Source organism: Musca autumnalis, unplaced genomic scaffold, assembly GCF_047663935.1.
Source record: "Musca autumnalis isolate F117 unplaced genomic scaffold, ASM4766393v1 scaffold_5, whole genome shotgun sequence".
Taxonomy (NCBI): Eukaryota; Metazoa; Arthropoda; class Insecta; order Diptera; family Muscidae; genus Musca; species Musca autumnalis.
The window spans coordinates 190,079,744-190,093,532 of record NW_027412088.1 but is presented as its reverse complement, the minus strand read 5'-3'; positions in this window follow the sequence as shown (position 1 = coordinate 190,093,532).

Below are 13,789 nucleotides of genomic sequence, written 5' to 3'. Positions count from 1 at the left end.
AAACTGGGGTTTACACCCACTTTTCTATAGAAAACTGGGGTTTACACCCACTTTTCTATAGAAAACTGGGGTTTACACCCACTATTCTATAGAAAACTCTGGTTTACGCAGACTTTTCTATAGAAAACTCTGGTTTACGCAGACTTTTCTATAGAAAACTCTGGTTTACGCAGACTTTTCTATAGAAAACTGGGGTTTACACCCACTTTTCTATAGACAACTGGGGTTTACACCCATTTTTCTATAGAAAATTGGGGTTTACACCCACTTTTCTATAGAAAACTGGTGTTTACACCCACTTCTCTATAGAAAACTGGGGTTTACACCCACTTTTCTATAGAAAATTGGGGTTTACACCCACTTTTCTATAGAAAATTGGGGTTTACACCCACTTTTCTATAGAAAACTGGGGTTTACACCCACTTTTCTATAGAAAACTGGGGTTTACACCCACTTTTCTATAGAAAACTGGGGTTTACACCCACTTTTCTATAGAAAACTGGGGTTTACACCCACTTTTCTATAGAAAACTGGGGTTTACACCCACTTTTCTATAGAAAATTGGGGTTTACACCCACTTTTCTATAGAAAACTGCGGTTTTCACCCACTTTTCTGTAGAAAACTGGGGTTTACACCCACTTTTCTATAGAAAACTGCGGTTTTCACCCACTTTTCTGTAGAAAACTGGGGTTTACACCCACTTTTCTATAGAAAACTGCGGTTTACACCCACTTTTCTGTAGAAAACTGGGGTTTACACCCACTTTTCTATAGAAAACTGGGGTTTACACCCACTTTTCTATAGAAAACTGGGGTTTACACCCACTTTTCTATAGAAAACTGGGGTTTACACCCACTTTTCTATAGAAAACTGGGGTTTACACCCACTTTTCTATAGAAAACTGGGGTTTACACCCACTTTTCTATAGAAAACTGGGGTTTACACCCACTTTTCTATAGAAAACTGGGGTTTACACCCACTTTTCTATAGAAAACTGGGGTTTACACCCACTTTTCTATAGAAAACTGGGGTTTACACCCACTTTTCTATAGAAAACTGGGGTTTACACCCACTTTTCTATAGAAAACTGGGGTTTACACCCACTTTTCTATAGAAAACTGGGGTTTACACCCACTTTTCTATAGAAAACTAGGGTTTACACCCACTTTTCTATAGAAAACTGGGGTTTACACCCACTTTTCTATAGAAAACTGGGGTTTACACCCACTTTTCTATAGAAAACTGGGGTTTACACCCACTTTTCTATAGAAAACTGGGGTTTACACCCACTTTTCTATAGAAAACTGGGGTTTACACCCACTTTTCTATAGAAAACTGTGGTTTACACCGACTTTTCTATAAAAAATAGGGTTTGCACCCACTTTTCTAGAGAAAACTAGGGTTTACACCCACTTTTCTATTGAAAACTGGGGATTACACACACTTTTCTATAGAAAACTGGGGTTTACACCCTCTTTTCTATAGAAAACTGGGGTTTACACCCACTTTTCTATAGAAAACTGTGGTTTACACCCACTTTTATATAGAAAACTGTGGTTTACACCCACTTTTCTGGGGTTTACACCCAGTTTTCTATAGAAAACTGGTTTACACCCACTTTTATATAGAAAACTGTGGTTTACACCCACTTTTCTGGGGTTTACACCCACTTTTCTATAGAAAACTGGGGTTTACACCTACTTTTCTATAGAAAACTGGGGTTTACACCTACTTTTCTATAGAAAACTATGGTTTACACCTACTTTTCTATAGAAAACTATGGTTTACACCCACTTTTCTATAGAAAACTGTGGTTTACACCCACTTTTCTATAGAAAACTGTGGTTTACACCCACTTTTCTATAGAAAACTGTGGTTTACACCCACTTTTCTATAGAAAACTGTGGTTTACACCCACTTTTCAATAGAAAACTGTGGTTTACACCCACTTTTCTATAGAAAACTGTGGTTTACACCCACTTTTCTATAGAAAACTGTGGTTTACACCCACTTTTCAATAGAAAACTGTGGTTTACACCCACTTTTCTATAGAAAACTGTGGTTTACACCCACTTTTCAATAGAAAACTGTGGTTTACACCCACTTTTCAATAGAAAACTGTGGTTTACACCCACTTTTCTATAGAAAACTGTGGTTTACACCCACTTTTCTATGGAAAACTGTGGTTTACACCCACTTTTCAATAGAAAACTGTGGTTTACACCCACTTTTCTATAGAAAACTGTGGTTTACACCCACTTTTCTATAGAAAACTGTGGTTTACACCCACTTTTCTATAGAAAACTGTGGTTTAAACCCACTTTTCTATAGAAAACTGTGGTTTACACCCACTTTTCAATAGAAAACTGTGGTTTACACCCACTTTTCTATAGAAAACTGTGGTTTACACCCACTTTTCTATAGAAAACTGTGGTTTACACCCACTTTTCTATAGAAAACTGTGGTTTACACACACTTTTCTATAGAAAACTGGGGTTTACACCCACTTTTCTATGGAAAACTGGGGTTTACACTCACTTTTCTATAGAAAACTGCGGTTCACACCCACTTTTCTATAGAAAACTGGGGTTTACACCCACTTTTCTATAGAAAACTGGGGTTTACACCCACTTTCCTATAGAAAACTGGGGTTTACACCCACTTTTCTATAGAAAACTGCGGTTTACACTCACTTTTCTATAGAAAACTGCGATTCACACCCACTTTTCTATAGAAAACTGGGGTTTACACCCACTTTTCTATAGAAAACTGGGGTTTACACCCACTTTCCTATAGAAAACTGGGGTTTACACCCACTTGTCTACAGAAAACTGTGCTTTACACCCACTTTTCTATAGAAAACTGTCCTTTACACCCATTTTTCTATAGAAAACTGTGGTTTACACCCACTTTTCTATAGAAAACTGTGGTTTGTACTCACTTTTCTATAGAAAACTGTGATGTGCACTCACTTTTCTATAGAAAACTGTGTTTAACACCCACTTTTCTATATGAAACTGTGTTTTACACCCACTTTTCTATAGAAAACTGTGTTTTACACCCATTTTTCTATAGAAAATTGTGGTTTACACCCACTTTACTATAGAAAATTGTGATTTACACCCACTTTTCTATAGAAAATTGTGGTTTACACCCACTTTTCCATAGAAAACTGTGGTTTACTCCCACTTTTCTATAGAAAACTGTTTTTTACACCCACTTTTCTATAGAAAACTGTGGTTTGCACTCACTTTTCTATAGAAAACTGTGGTATACACCCACTTTTCTATGGAAAACTGCGGTTTACACTCACTTTTCTATAGAAAACTGCGGTTCACACCCACTTTTCTATAGAAAACTGTGATTTACCCCCACTTTTCTATAGAAAACTGTGGTTTACACCCACTTTTCTATAGAAAACTGTGGTTTACATCCACTTTTCAATGGAAAACTGCGGTTTCACCCACTTTCCTATAGAAAACTGCGGTTTACACCCACTTTTTTATAAAAAACGATGGTTTACACCCACTTTTCTATAGAAAACTGTGGTTTACACCCACTTTTCTTTTGAAAAGGTTGGTTTACACCCTGTTTCCGGAGGTTTATACCTCGTTTCCTAGGTTTACACCCATTTTTCAAAAGTTTACACCCACTTTTCGGAGGCTTACATGGACTTTTCAGAGCTATACACTCACTTTCTCGAGGTTCACACCCACTTTTCCTACTTTTACACCCTCTTTCCCATATGACACTTTGTGTTGCAATCCCCTTTCGTGACTTTTTCCTGTTACGCTCCTGCCTAATTTTCTACTTAATTCATTTAAGCTACGATAGTTCATTTATTTATGTGTCTGTATTAGTAATATTAGTTAGTTGAATATGTAAATGTTGGAATTCGGCAATTGTTGATATTGTTGTTATTCTTGATGCCGCTGCTGCTGCTCCTGCGATGGTACTGCAGCAGCAGCACAGTAAGCCACAATGTACAAATCGTCCGGTTCTTCTTAGCGTGGCCAAACAGACTAAAGGTCCACAAACTAAACGCAGCAGTAGTAGTAGTAACTACATCTTCAATATGGTGATGATGATGGTCACAAGGAATAATTTCCAAAATTTTAAGCCATCCAAGTTATGGAGAGAAGTTACGCACAAGCATGTTTGCCCCCACTAACTCTCCTCCATAATCCTTTCATTGCTAGACCATCATAAGGTAAGTAGTCTAAGCAAGAGTAACTGAAAGAGAGAAAAAGCGAGAGCGACATAGAGAGAACATGACAAGTCGAGTCCATGTCTCATTCAGTTAGTTGACGTCCGTTCCTTCCCGGCCGTCTGTCCACCCGTACGGCGACGTCAACAACGTCAAATGAATCTCATTTGCATTTAAATTAGTAACAAACATTGTTGTGCTGGGCTGGGGTGGTATGCCTGCTGCTGCTGGTCTTCGAAAGCAAAGACCAACATTCTGGGCTATGGGTAGGTCCATTTACCAAAATGTAGAAAGAGGGTTTTGCATCTATACCCCTCTCGACTCTTTATCCATATTCGTGTCATACGTAGTTGTTGCTGTTTGTCGAAAACATTACCAATGACACATTGTGCGTCATGTGGCTTAAGATTTCTAAAAACAACAAAACGTCAAACTTAACAACATTTGTTGGACCAAGCCAAAACCATGCAGCACACAGACCTTAGACACTGAAGATGATGATGCTAGCGATGAAGACATTGCTAAGTCAAAGATTTGTTAATATGAAAGGAAAGACGTAACTGTTTGAGTAAGGGACAGGGAGGAAAACGGAGGGGAATGAATAAATTAATTTAAATGCTGCTTCAAATATCGCTAATAATTTCAACGGACCCCTAACTTTTAAGAATACCATTGCAACTTCTAATATATGATATTAAACCAGACAGTTTTCCCATAGACGATCTCTAGCTCTTTCCACAGAAGACATAAAAGACTTCATCTCTACTACATTTAGGTCTCATATGGAATGTTTGTATGTGAAAATCTAGAAGTCTTTCATAGGAAGACCTAGAGGTCTTCCATGAAAACAATGTGCCTAGGGGAAGACATAGAGGGCTTTAGGAATATCAAATATCTATATGACGAAGACATAGAGGTTTTCTAAGGGGAAAGCTAGAGGTCTTTTATGGGAAAACTTATGGGGAGAGGATTCCCCATAATGTTTCTAAATGTTTCTAAGAGAAGACATAGAGGTCTTCTATGAGTAGAACTAAAGATCATCTATTGGAAGACCTAAATGCTTCTATGGGGAGAACAAATGACTTCCATGGGAAGACCTAGAAGTCTTTTATTTGAAGGCCGAGAGGCCTTTTATTCGAACCGAGAGAAAAGACATGAGGATTGTAGGGGAAGACCAAGACAACTTGGGAGACCTAGAGGCTTCCTATGGGAAGACCTAAAGGTCTTCTGTGGGAAAACTTAGAGGTCTTCTACGAAAAGACCTAGAGATCTTCTATGGAAAGACCTGGAGGTCTTCTATGGGAAGACCTAGAGCTCTTCTATGGGAAGACCTAGACGTCTTCTATGGGAAGACCTAGACGTCTTCTATGGGAAGACATAGAGGTCTTCTATGGGAAGACCCAGAGGTCTTCTATAGGAAGACCTAGAGGTCTTCTATGGGAAGACCTAGAGGTCTTCTATGGGAAGACCTAGAGGTCTTCTATTGGAAGACCTAGAGGTCTTCTATGGGAAGACCTAGAGGTCTTCTATGGGAAGACCTAGAGGTCTTCTATGGGAAGACCTAAAGGTCTTCTATGGGAAGACCTAAAGGTCTTCTACGGGAATGTCTTCTATGGGAAGACCTAGAGGTCTTCTATGGGAAGACCTAGAGGTCTTCTATGGAAAGATCTAGAGGGTTTCTATGGGAAGACCTAGAGGTCTTATATGGGAAGATCTGGAGGGCTTCTATGGGAAGACCTAGAGGTCTTCTATGGAAAGGCCTAGAGGTCTTCTATGGGAAGACTTAGAGGTCTTCTATGGGAAGATCTAGAGGTCTTCTATGGGATGAACTAGAGGTATTCTATGGGTAGACCTAAATGTCTTCTATTGGATGACCTAGAGGTCTCCTGTGGAAAGACCTGGAGGTCTTCTAAGAGAAGACATGGAGGTCTTCTTAGTGAAGACCTAGAAGTCTTCTAAGGAAGACCTGGAGGTCTTCTAAGAGAAGACCTGGAGGTCTTCTAAGAGAAGACCTAGAGGTCTTCTAAGAGAAGACCTAGAGGTCTTCTAAGAGAAGACCTAGAGGTCTTCTAAGAGAAGACCTAGAGGTCTTCTAAGAGAAGACCTAGAGGTCTTCTAAGAGAAGACCTAGAGGTCTTCTAAGAGAAGACCTGGAGGTCTTCTAAGAGAAGACCTGAAGTTCTTCTAACAGAAGACCTGGAGGTCTTCTAAGAGAAGACCTGGAGGTCTTCTAAGAGAAGACCTGGAGGTCTTCTAAGAGAAGACCTGGAGGTCTTCTAAGAGAAGGCATGGAGGTCTTCTAAAAAAGACCTGGAAGTCTTCTAAGAGAAGACCTGGAGGTCTTCTAGGAGAAGACCTGGAAGTCTCCTAAGAGAAGACCTGGAGGTCTTCAAGGAGAAGACCTGGAAGTATTCTAAGAGAAGACCTGGAGGTCTTCTAAGTGAAGACCTGGAGGTCTATTTAATGAAGACTTGGAGGTCTTCTAAGAGAAGACCTGAAGTTCTTCTATCAGAAGACCTGGAGGTCTTCTAAGAGAAGACCTGTAGGTCTTCTAAGAGAAGACCTGTAGGTCTTCTAAGAGAAGACCTGTAGGTCTTCTAAGAGAAGACCTGTAGGTCTTCTAAGAGAAGACCTGGAGGTCTTCTAAGAGAAGGCCTGGAGGTCTTCTAAGAGAAGACCTGGAGGTCTTCTAAGAGAAGACCTGGAGTTCTTCTAAGAGAAGACCTGGAGGTCTTCTTAGTGAAGACCTGGAAGTCTCCTAAGAGAGGACCTGGCGGTCTTCTAAGAGAAAGGTCTTCTATGGGAAGACCTAGAGGTCTTCTATGGGAAGACCTAGAAGTCTTCTATGGGAAGACCTAGAGATCTTCTATGGGGAAGACCTACAGGTCTTCTATGGGGAAGACCTAGAGATCTTCTATGGGGAAGACCTAGAGGTCTTCTATGGGGAAGACCTACAGGTCTTCTATGCGAAGACCTACAGGTCTTCTATGCGAAGACCTAGAGGTCTTCTATGGGGAAGACCTACAGGTCTTCTATGCGAAGACCTAGAGGTCTTCTATGGGTAGACTTTCAGGTCTTCTGTGGGAAGACCTAGAGGTCTTCTATGGGAAGGTCTTCTATGGGAAGGCTTAGAGGTCTTCTATGAGAAGACCTAGAGGTCTTCATTGGGCATACCTAGAGGTCTTCTATGGAAAGAGCTAGAGGTCTTCTATGGAAAAACATAGAGGTCTTATGGAAACACCTAAAAGTCTTCTATGGGAAGACCTAGAGGTCTTCTATGCGAAGACCTGGAGGTCTTCTATGGGAAGACCTAGAGGTCTTCTATGGGAAGACCTAGAGGTCTTCTATGGGAAGACCTAGAGGTCTTCTATTGGAAGGTCTTCTATGGGAAGAACTACAGGTCTTCTATTGGAAGGTCTTCTATGGGAAGACCTAGAGGTCTTCTATGGGAAGATCTGGAGGGCTTCTATGGGAAGACCTAGAGGTCTTCTATGGGAAGACTTAGAGGTCTTCTATGGGGAAGACCTAGAGGTCTTCTATGGGGAAGACCTAGAGGTCTTCTATGGGGAAGACCTAGAGGTCTTCTATGGGGAAGACCTAGAGGTCTTCTATGGGGAAGACCTAGAGGTCTTCTATGACACCGCAAGGGTATCCTCAGGAGAGGATAACGGGAGTAACGACCCCGCGGACCCTAGTTTTGGCAGGTGCGGAGAGCGTACCAAAATGGTGCAAGTGCTCTGAGAAACCCTGTGTCGGGGCGAGTGAATACCGCCCACAATTATGTATTCCACCGTAGGGGACAGCCTCAAGAGAGGTTTGGAAAGGAGGTGACGACTCCGTGGTTATCCCCAGTCAAACCCTATACATGGAAGAAAATGGAATCCAGCCGAAAGGCATCAAGATCAAGCCAGCACGATCTTGATTATGGCATTACTGGACTACGATTTGGAATTGATGAACCCTGGGCTGACGGCTGTGGTATTCTGGAACCTGAGTATGTCGGGATGGAACCTTACAGAAATGGCTTTCAGGCTAATGCCACAGCTGCCTCCGTCCCGTTAAAACCTGGCAAGTCTCAAAGTACGTTCAATGCTCGTCCCATTAAGTTGGCAGTGTAGGTTCGGATGTACATTCCCGATTAACACGGATCTGGCTCTGAACGGGAGATCTCATGAGGGTCTTCCGTCAACCCTCGCATGGACCTAGAAATAGGGACCCATGGGATCTTAACGTGACTGCACATTTTGCGAGCGGAGATAGCGGCTTTGAGTTGGGACCACGAAACCTAAAATGAACGAAGAAAACCATGAAACCAAAAGAACAAACATAGAGGTTGAAGAAACCCCACTGGGAAGATGCTCGGGTCTACGAGTTGAAAATATGGGAGGTGTAGATTCCCCATTAGGAAGAACTTCGGTAATTGTGATGGCGACATCTAACAATGCAGGTGAAGGCATGCCTAAAAATAAATTTTCTGGAAGCGAAAATCTGAAGAGGCTCGGAAGAAAAATAGCCCAGTTGGATGATTTCGTTAAATCGAAAAATAACATCCACAAGGATATTCAGTCCATGATGAGAGAGATACAGGCGATATATTTAAAAGTAGCTGACGATCTGAACAAAGAAGCTGACATACGTAAAATGGGTCAGGTAGACAATAAGCAGACCCAAACAGAAGCATGGATTAAACCAAAACAACCAAGTACGCCAACAACACCTGCGTTGAAAAGAGGTCCAAAAACTCAGAGCCCTAAAGAGAATAAGACAAAAAAGAAGAAAGAAGTCCCACCGAAAACTAATGAGCAGGAAATAAAAACAGCGGAAGAAGCGACCAATGAGAACGTGGGAAGATCTGACACCATACACAAGGCAGCTGATTGGAATAAAGTCCAACCAAGGTCAAGAAAGAAAAGGAAGTCCAATAAACCAGATGCATTAATAATAAAAACATGTGGAGATTCCTCATATTCAGACATTCTGAAGCAAGTGAAGAGTGAAGCAAAGCTGGCTGTCCTAGGTCAAAATGTGAAAGCAATTAGGAAGACAGAGAAGGGTGAGCTATTGTTGGAGCTAAATAAACCAGCACACCAGAACACAAATGAGTTTAGGGAAGCCATTAAAAATGTGTTAGGCCCAGCTGCTGAAGTGCGTGCCTTAACCCAGGAAGTACCGATAGAAATTAAAGATATAGATGGTGTGTCTACTAAAGAGGATATTCTACAAGCTATTAGCGGCATTTCGGACGAGTTCAAAGAATTTCAACCACATGCAATAAAGTCTTTAAGAAAGGCCTACAGAGGTACACAAACTGCTACAGTTTTCTTAAGCTCCCCGCTTGCTAATATTCTTTTAGAGAAAAGAATAGTACGGATTGGATGGGCGGACTGTCGAATACGTGAAAAATTGATACCAAGAAGGTGTTATAAATGCCTAGACTTTGGACACACGGCAGCTAGATGTAAAAACCCGAACGACAATTCAGGTCGCTGCATTTGCTGTGGAGAAGCTGGTCACAGGGTTGCTACTTGTAAAAACCCTCCGAAGTGCATGCTATGTAAGGATCCATTAGACCGTAGTCACATCACTGGATCGACTGTGTGCCCGAGATACAAGGAAGCTCTACGCCAACTTAGATGATCTCTATGAAATTATTACAAATTAATTTAAATCATTGTGAAGCTGCTCAAGATTTATTAAAACAGACAGTTCGAGAACAAGAGGTGGATGTATCAATTATTAGCGAGCCATACAAGAACATCAGCTCACCAAATTGGTTATGTGATACGTCTGGCACATCCTCGATCTGGTCTATACACAGACCAGCACAAAATGTTTTGAATTCTGAACCCGGATTTGTACGCGCTACTGTTGCCGGATTAACAATCTACAGCAGTTACATACCCCCGAGATATGATATTGAAGTGTACAAAAGTATTATTACCAATCTAGCAAATGATGCTGCATCCAGAAGGCCAATTTTGATAGCAGGCGACTTTAATGCTTGGGCTACAGAATGGGGCTGCCCAAGAACAAACGAAAGGGGTCGAATACTATTGGAATCGTTTGCTCAACTAGACGTGGAGCTTTTAAACACTGGTAGTAATCCAACATTCAGCAGAAATGGCGCTAGTTCCATAATCGACATCGCGTTTGTCAGTACAAATAATTACACCCAATTTAACTGGCAAGTCAGTGACATATTCACCTATAGTGATCATAATGCAATACTCATTACCCAAAATGAGACCACAACATCAAGAAGATCGGTTCGAACGCCTGAAATATCTGGTTGGAAAAGAGGCTCGTTTGATAAAGATATATTCACCATATGTATGGAAGGTACAGATCTACAAGGAACTCCCGAAAATATGGCAGAAGAGCTCATTCTTCGGGCAACACAAGCATGCAATGCATCGATGCAAAAAAGGAAGCGAGGAGTCGACAAAGCCCCAGTACATTGGTGGAACCCTGAAATAGCCGACCTACGCAAAGAGTGTCTTCGTGCTAGAAGACGTTTTGTAAGAACTCGTTATAGAGAAAACAATGAAGTTCATAGACAAGATCTCAAGATGAAGAAGAAAGCCCTTAAAAAAGCCATACAAAGAAGCAAAAGAGCATGTTTTCTCTCTATTTGCGATGATTTAGAAAACCAGCCGTTTGGACTAGCGTACAAAATTGTAACTAAGAAATTGAAATGCTTCGGCTCAAGCACTCCTACGGATGCTAGCACACTAAATAACATTGTGAACCACCTCTTTCCTCACCAAGCGGCAACATCATGGGAAACATGGGACCCTGGTGGCCATTTTGTTTACCCCCGGGTTACACCAGCGGAGATAAATCGTGCAGTCTCGAAATTCGATGACTCTAAAGCGCCTGGCCTAGATGGAATTCCCAACTATGTCCTAAAGGAGATTGTGGAATGCTGTAGTGAACAGATGCTCAGAATGCTTAACGCATGTTTGGAATATGGATCTTTTCCATCGATATGGAAGAGGCAAAGGTTAGTGCTACTGCCTAAAAAAGGCAAGCCTCTGGAAAACCCCTCATCATACCGCCCACTATGTATGATCGATACATGCGGAAAACTCCTTGAGAGTATTATCCGCGATAGACTCGAAGAGTGCATCGAGCGCGCAGAAGGTTTGTCAGAAAGTCAATTTGGCTTCAGAAAAAAGAGATCTACGATTGATGCTATAAAAATGGTAACCGACATCGCAAAGGTAGCAGTACATGGTCAAAGCTGGAAAAAAGGGACGAAAGAATATTGTGTGGTTATAACACTAGATGTTAAAAATGCTTTCAACACAGCTAATTGGGAGAATATTTTAAACGCTCTTCGACGGTTAAATGTCCCGGCATACCTTGTTGCTATACTCCAGGACTACTTCCGCAACAGAATCCTGATGTATGAGACTGAAGAAGGTATGAAGGAGTACAAAATAACAGGAGGAGTACCACAAGGTTCTGTTCTTGGACCGCTGCTATGGAATGTAATGTACGATGGTGTTTTAAGGCTACAACTTCCAGAGAAAGCTAATATCATTGGGTTTGCGGATGATATTGCGTTAGTTGTAGTTGCAAAAACAATCGAAGAGGCAAGAACAGTCTCAGAAGTCAGCATACATTTGGTTAAATCATGGCTGTTTTCACAAGGCCTGGCATTAGCCGATCAAAAAACGGAAGCTGTCTTAATCACAAGTCGTAGAGTTGTAGAAAGAATAAATATTAAAATTGGAGACTGTATAATCACAACAGCGGAAAGCCTTAAATATCTAGGCGTTATGATAGACAATCGCCTGTCTTTTAAGAATCATTTAGATTACGTAAAGGAAAAAGCTGAAAAAACATGTAGAGCGCTGTGTCGTATTATGCCAAACACAAGGGGACCTGGATACCTAAGAAGAAAAATACTAGCAGGAGTTATAAAAAATATTATTCTCTATGCAGCACCAATATGGGCACAATCCATGAAGTACGCAACGTACTATGCAAAGATTGGTTCAGTTTATAGACTAGCAGCACTACGGGTATGTTGCGCATATAGGACTGTGTCTGACGATGCAGCCTATGTTATCGCTGGTATGATACCTATTGATGTCTTAGCAAGAGAAGCTGAATTATTATTCAATTTACGGAATTCGCAGGAAACCGATATAAATCCCGACGTCGCAAGAAGACGTAGCACTATCGAATGGAAAAGCAAGTGGTCAGCTTCAACAAAAGGAAGATGGACGTATTCGCTGATACGAAATGTGGAGACTTGGTCAAATAGGCGACATGGAGATCTCAACTTCTATCTCACCCAATTTCTCTCCGGACATGGCTGTTTCAGGTCCTATTTATACCGTTTTGGACTTGACTGCTCCCCTGATTGTCCCTGCTGCGTGGAACATGTAGAAGACCCACACCACGTTTTCTTTTTGTGCCCGCGATTCAGAGAACAGAGGACAAATTTAGAGCGGCAAGTTGGTAGTGAAATATGTGTAGAAAACATAATCGAAATTATGATGGCGTCTTTAAGCAATTGGGAGTATGTATGTGAGTACGTAAAGACAATAATATTGGAATTACGGAGGCAAGACGATATTCGAAGAAGAATAACAAATAGCAGTGTTCTATAGAACATTCCCCCCTGCGACGAAATGCCTGTACGGCGGTACCGCAGGGATGGTGGATCAGAGTAAAGGGGTTATTTTAGCGTGTTAAAGTCTCGCACACCTGGCGAAACCATAAACCAGGTAGCCAGAGTCTTTCGATGATTTTTTCCCCGACCAAAAAAAAAAAAAAAAAAAAAAAAAAAGAGGTCTTCTATGCCAAGACCTAGAGGTCTTCTATGCGAAGACCTGTAGGTCTTCTATGGAAGACCTAAAGGTCTTCTTTGGGGAAACCTAGAGGTCTTCTATGGGAAGACCTAGAGGTCTTCTATGGGGAAGACCTAGAGGTCTTCTATGGGAACACCTTGAGGTCTTTTATGGGAACACCTTGAGGTCTTCTATGGGAAGACCTAGAGGTCTTTTATTAGAAGACCTAGAGGTATTCTATAGGAAGGCCTAGAGGTCTTTTATGAGAAGACTTAGAGGTATTCTATGGGAAGACCTAGAGGTATTTTATGAGAAGACCTAGAGGTATGCTATGGAAAGACCTAGAGGTCTTCAGTAGGAATATCAAGAAGTTTTCTCTCAAAAGCCCTGGACGTCTTTTACAGGTCATCTATGGGAAGACCTACAGGTCATCTATGGGAAGACATACAGGTCTTCTATGGGAAGACCTACAAGTTTTCTATGGGAAGAGCTACAGGTCATCTATGGGAAGACCTACAGGTCATCTATGGGAAGACATACAGGTCTTCTATGGGAAGACCTACAAGTTTTCTATGGGAAGAGCTACAGGTCATCTATGGGAAGACCTACAGGTCTTCTATGGGAAGACCTACAGGTCTTTTATGGGAAGACCTACAGGTCTTCTATGGGAAGACCTACAGGTCTTCTATGGGAAGACCTACAGGTCTTCTATGGGTAAACCTACAGGTCTTCTATGGGGAGACCTGCAGGTCTTCTATGGGGAGACCGGCAGGTCTT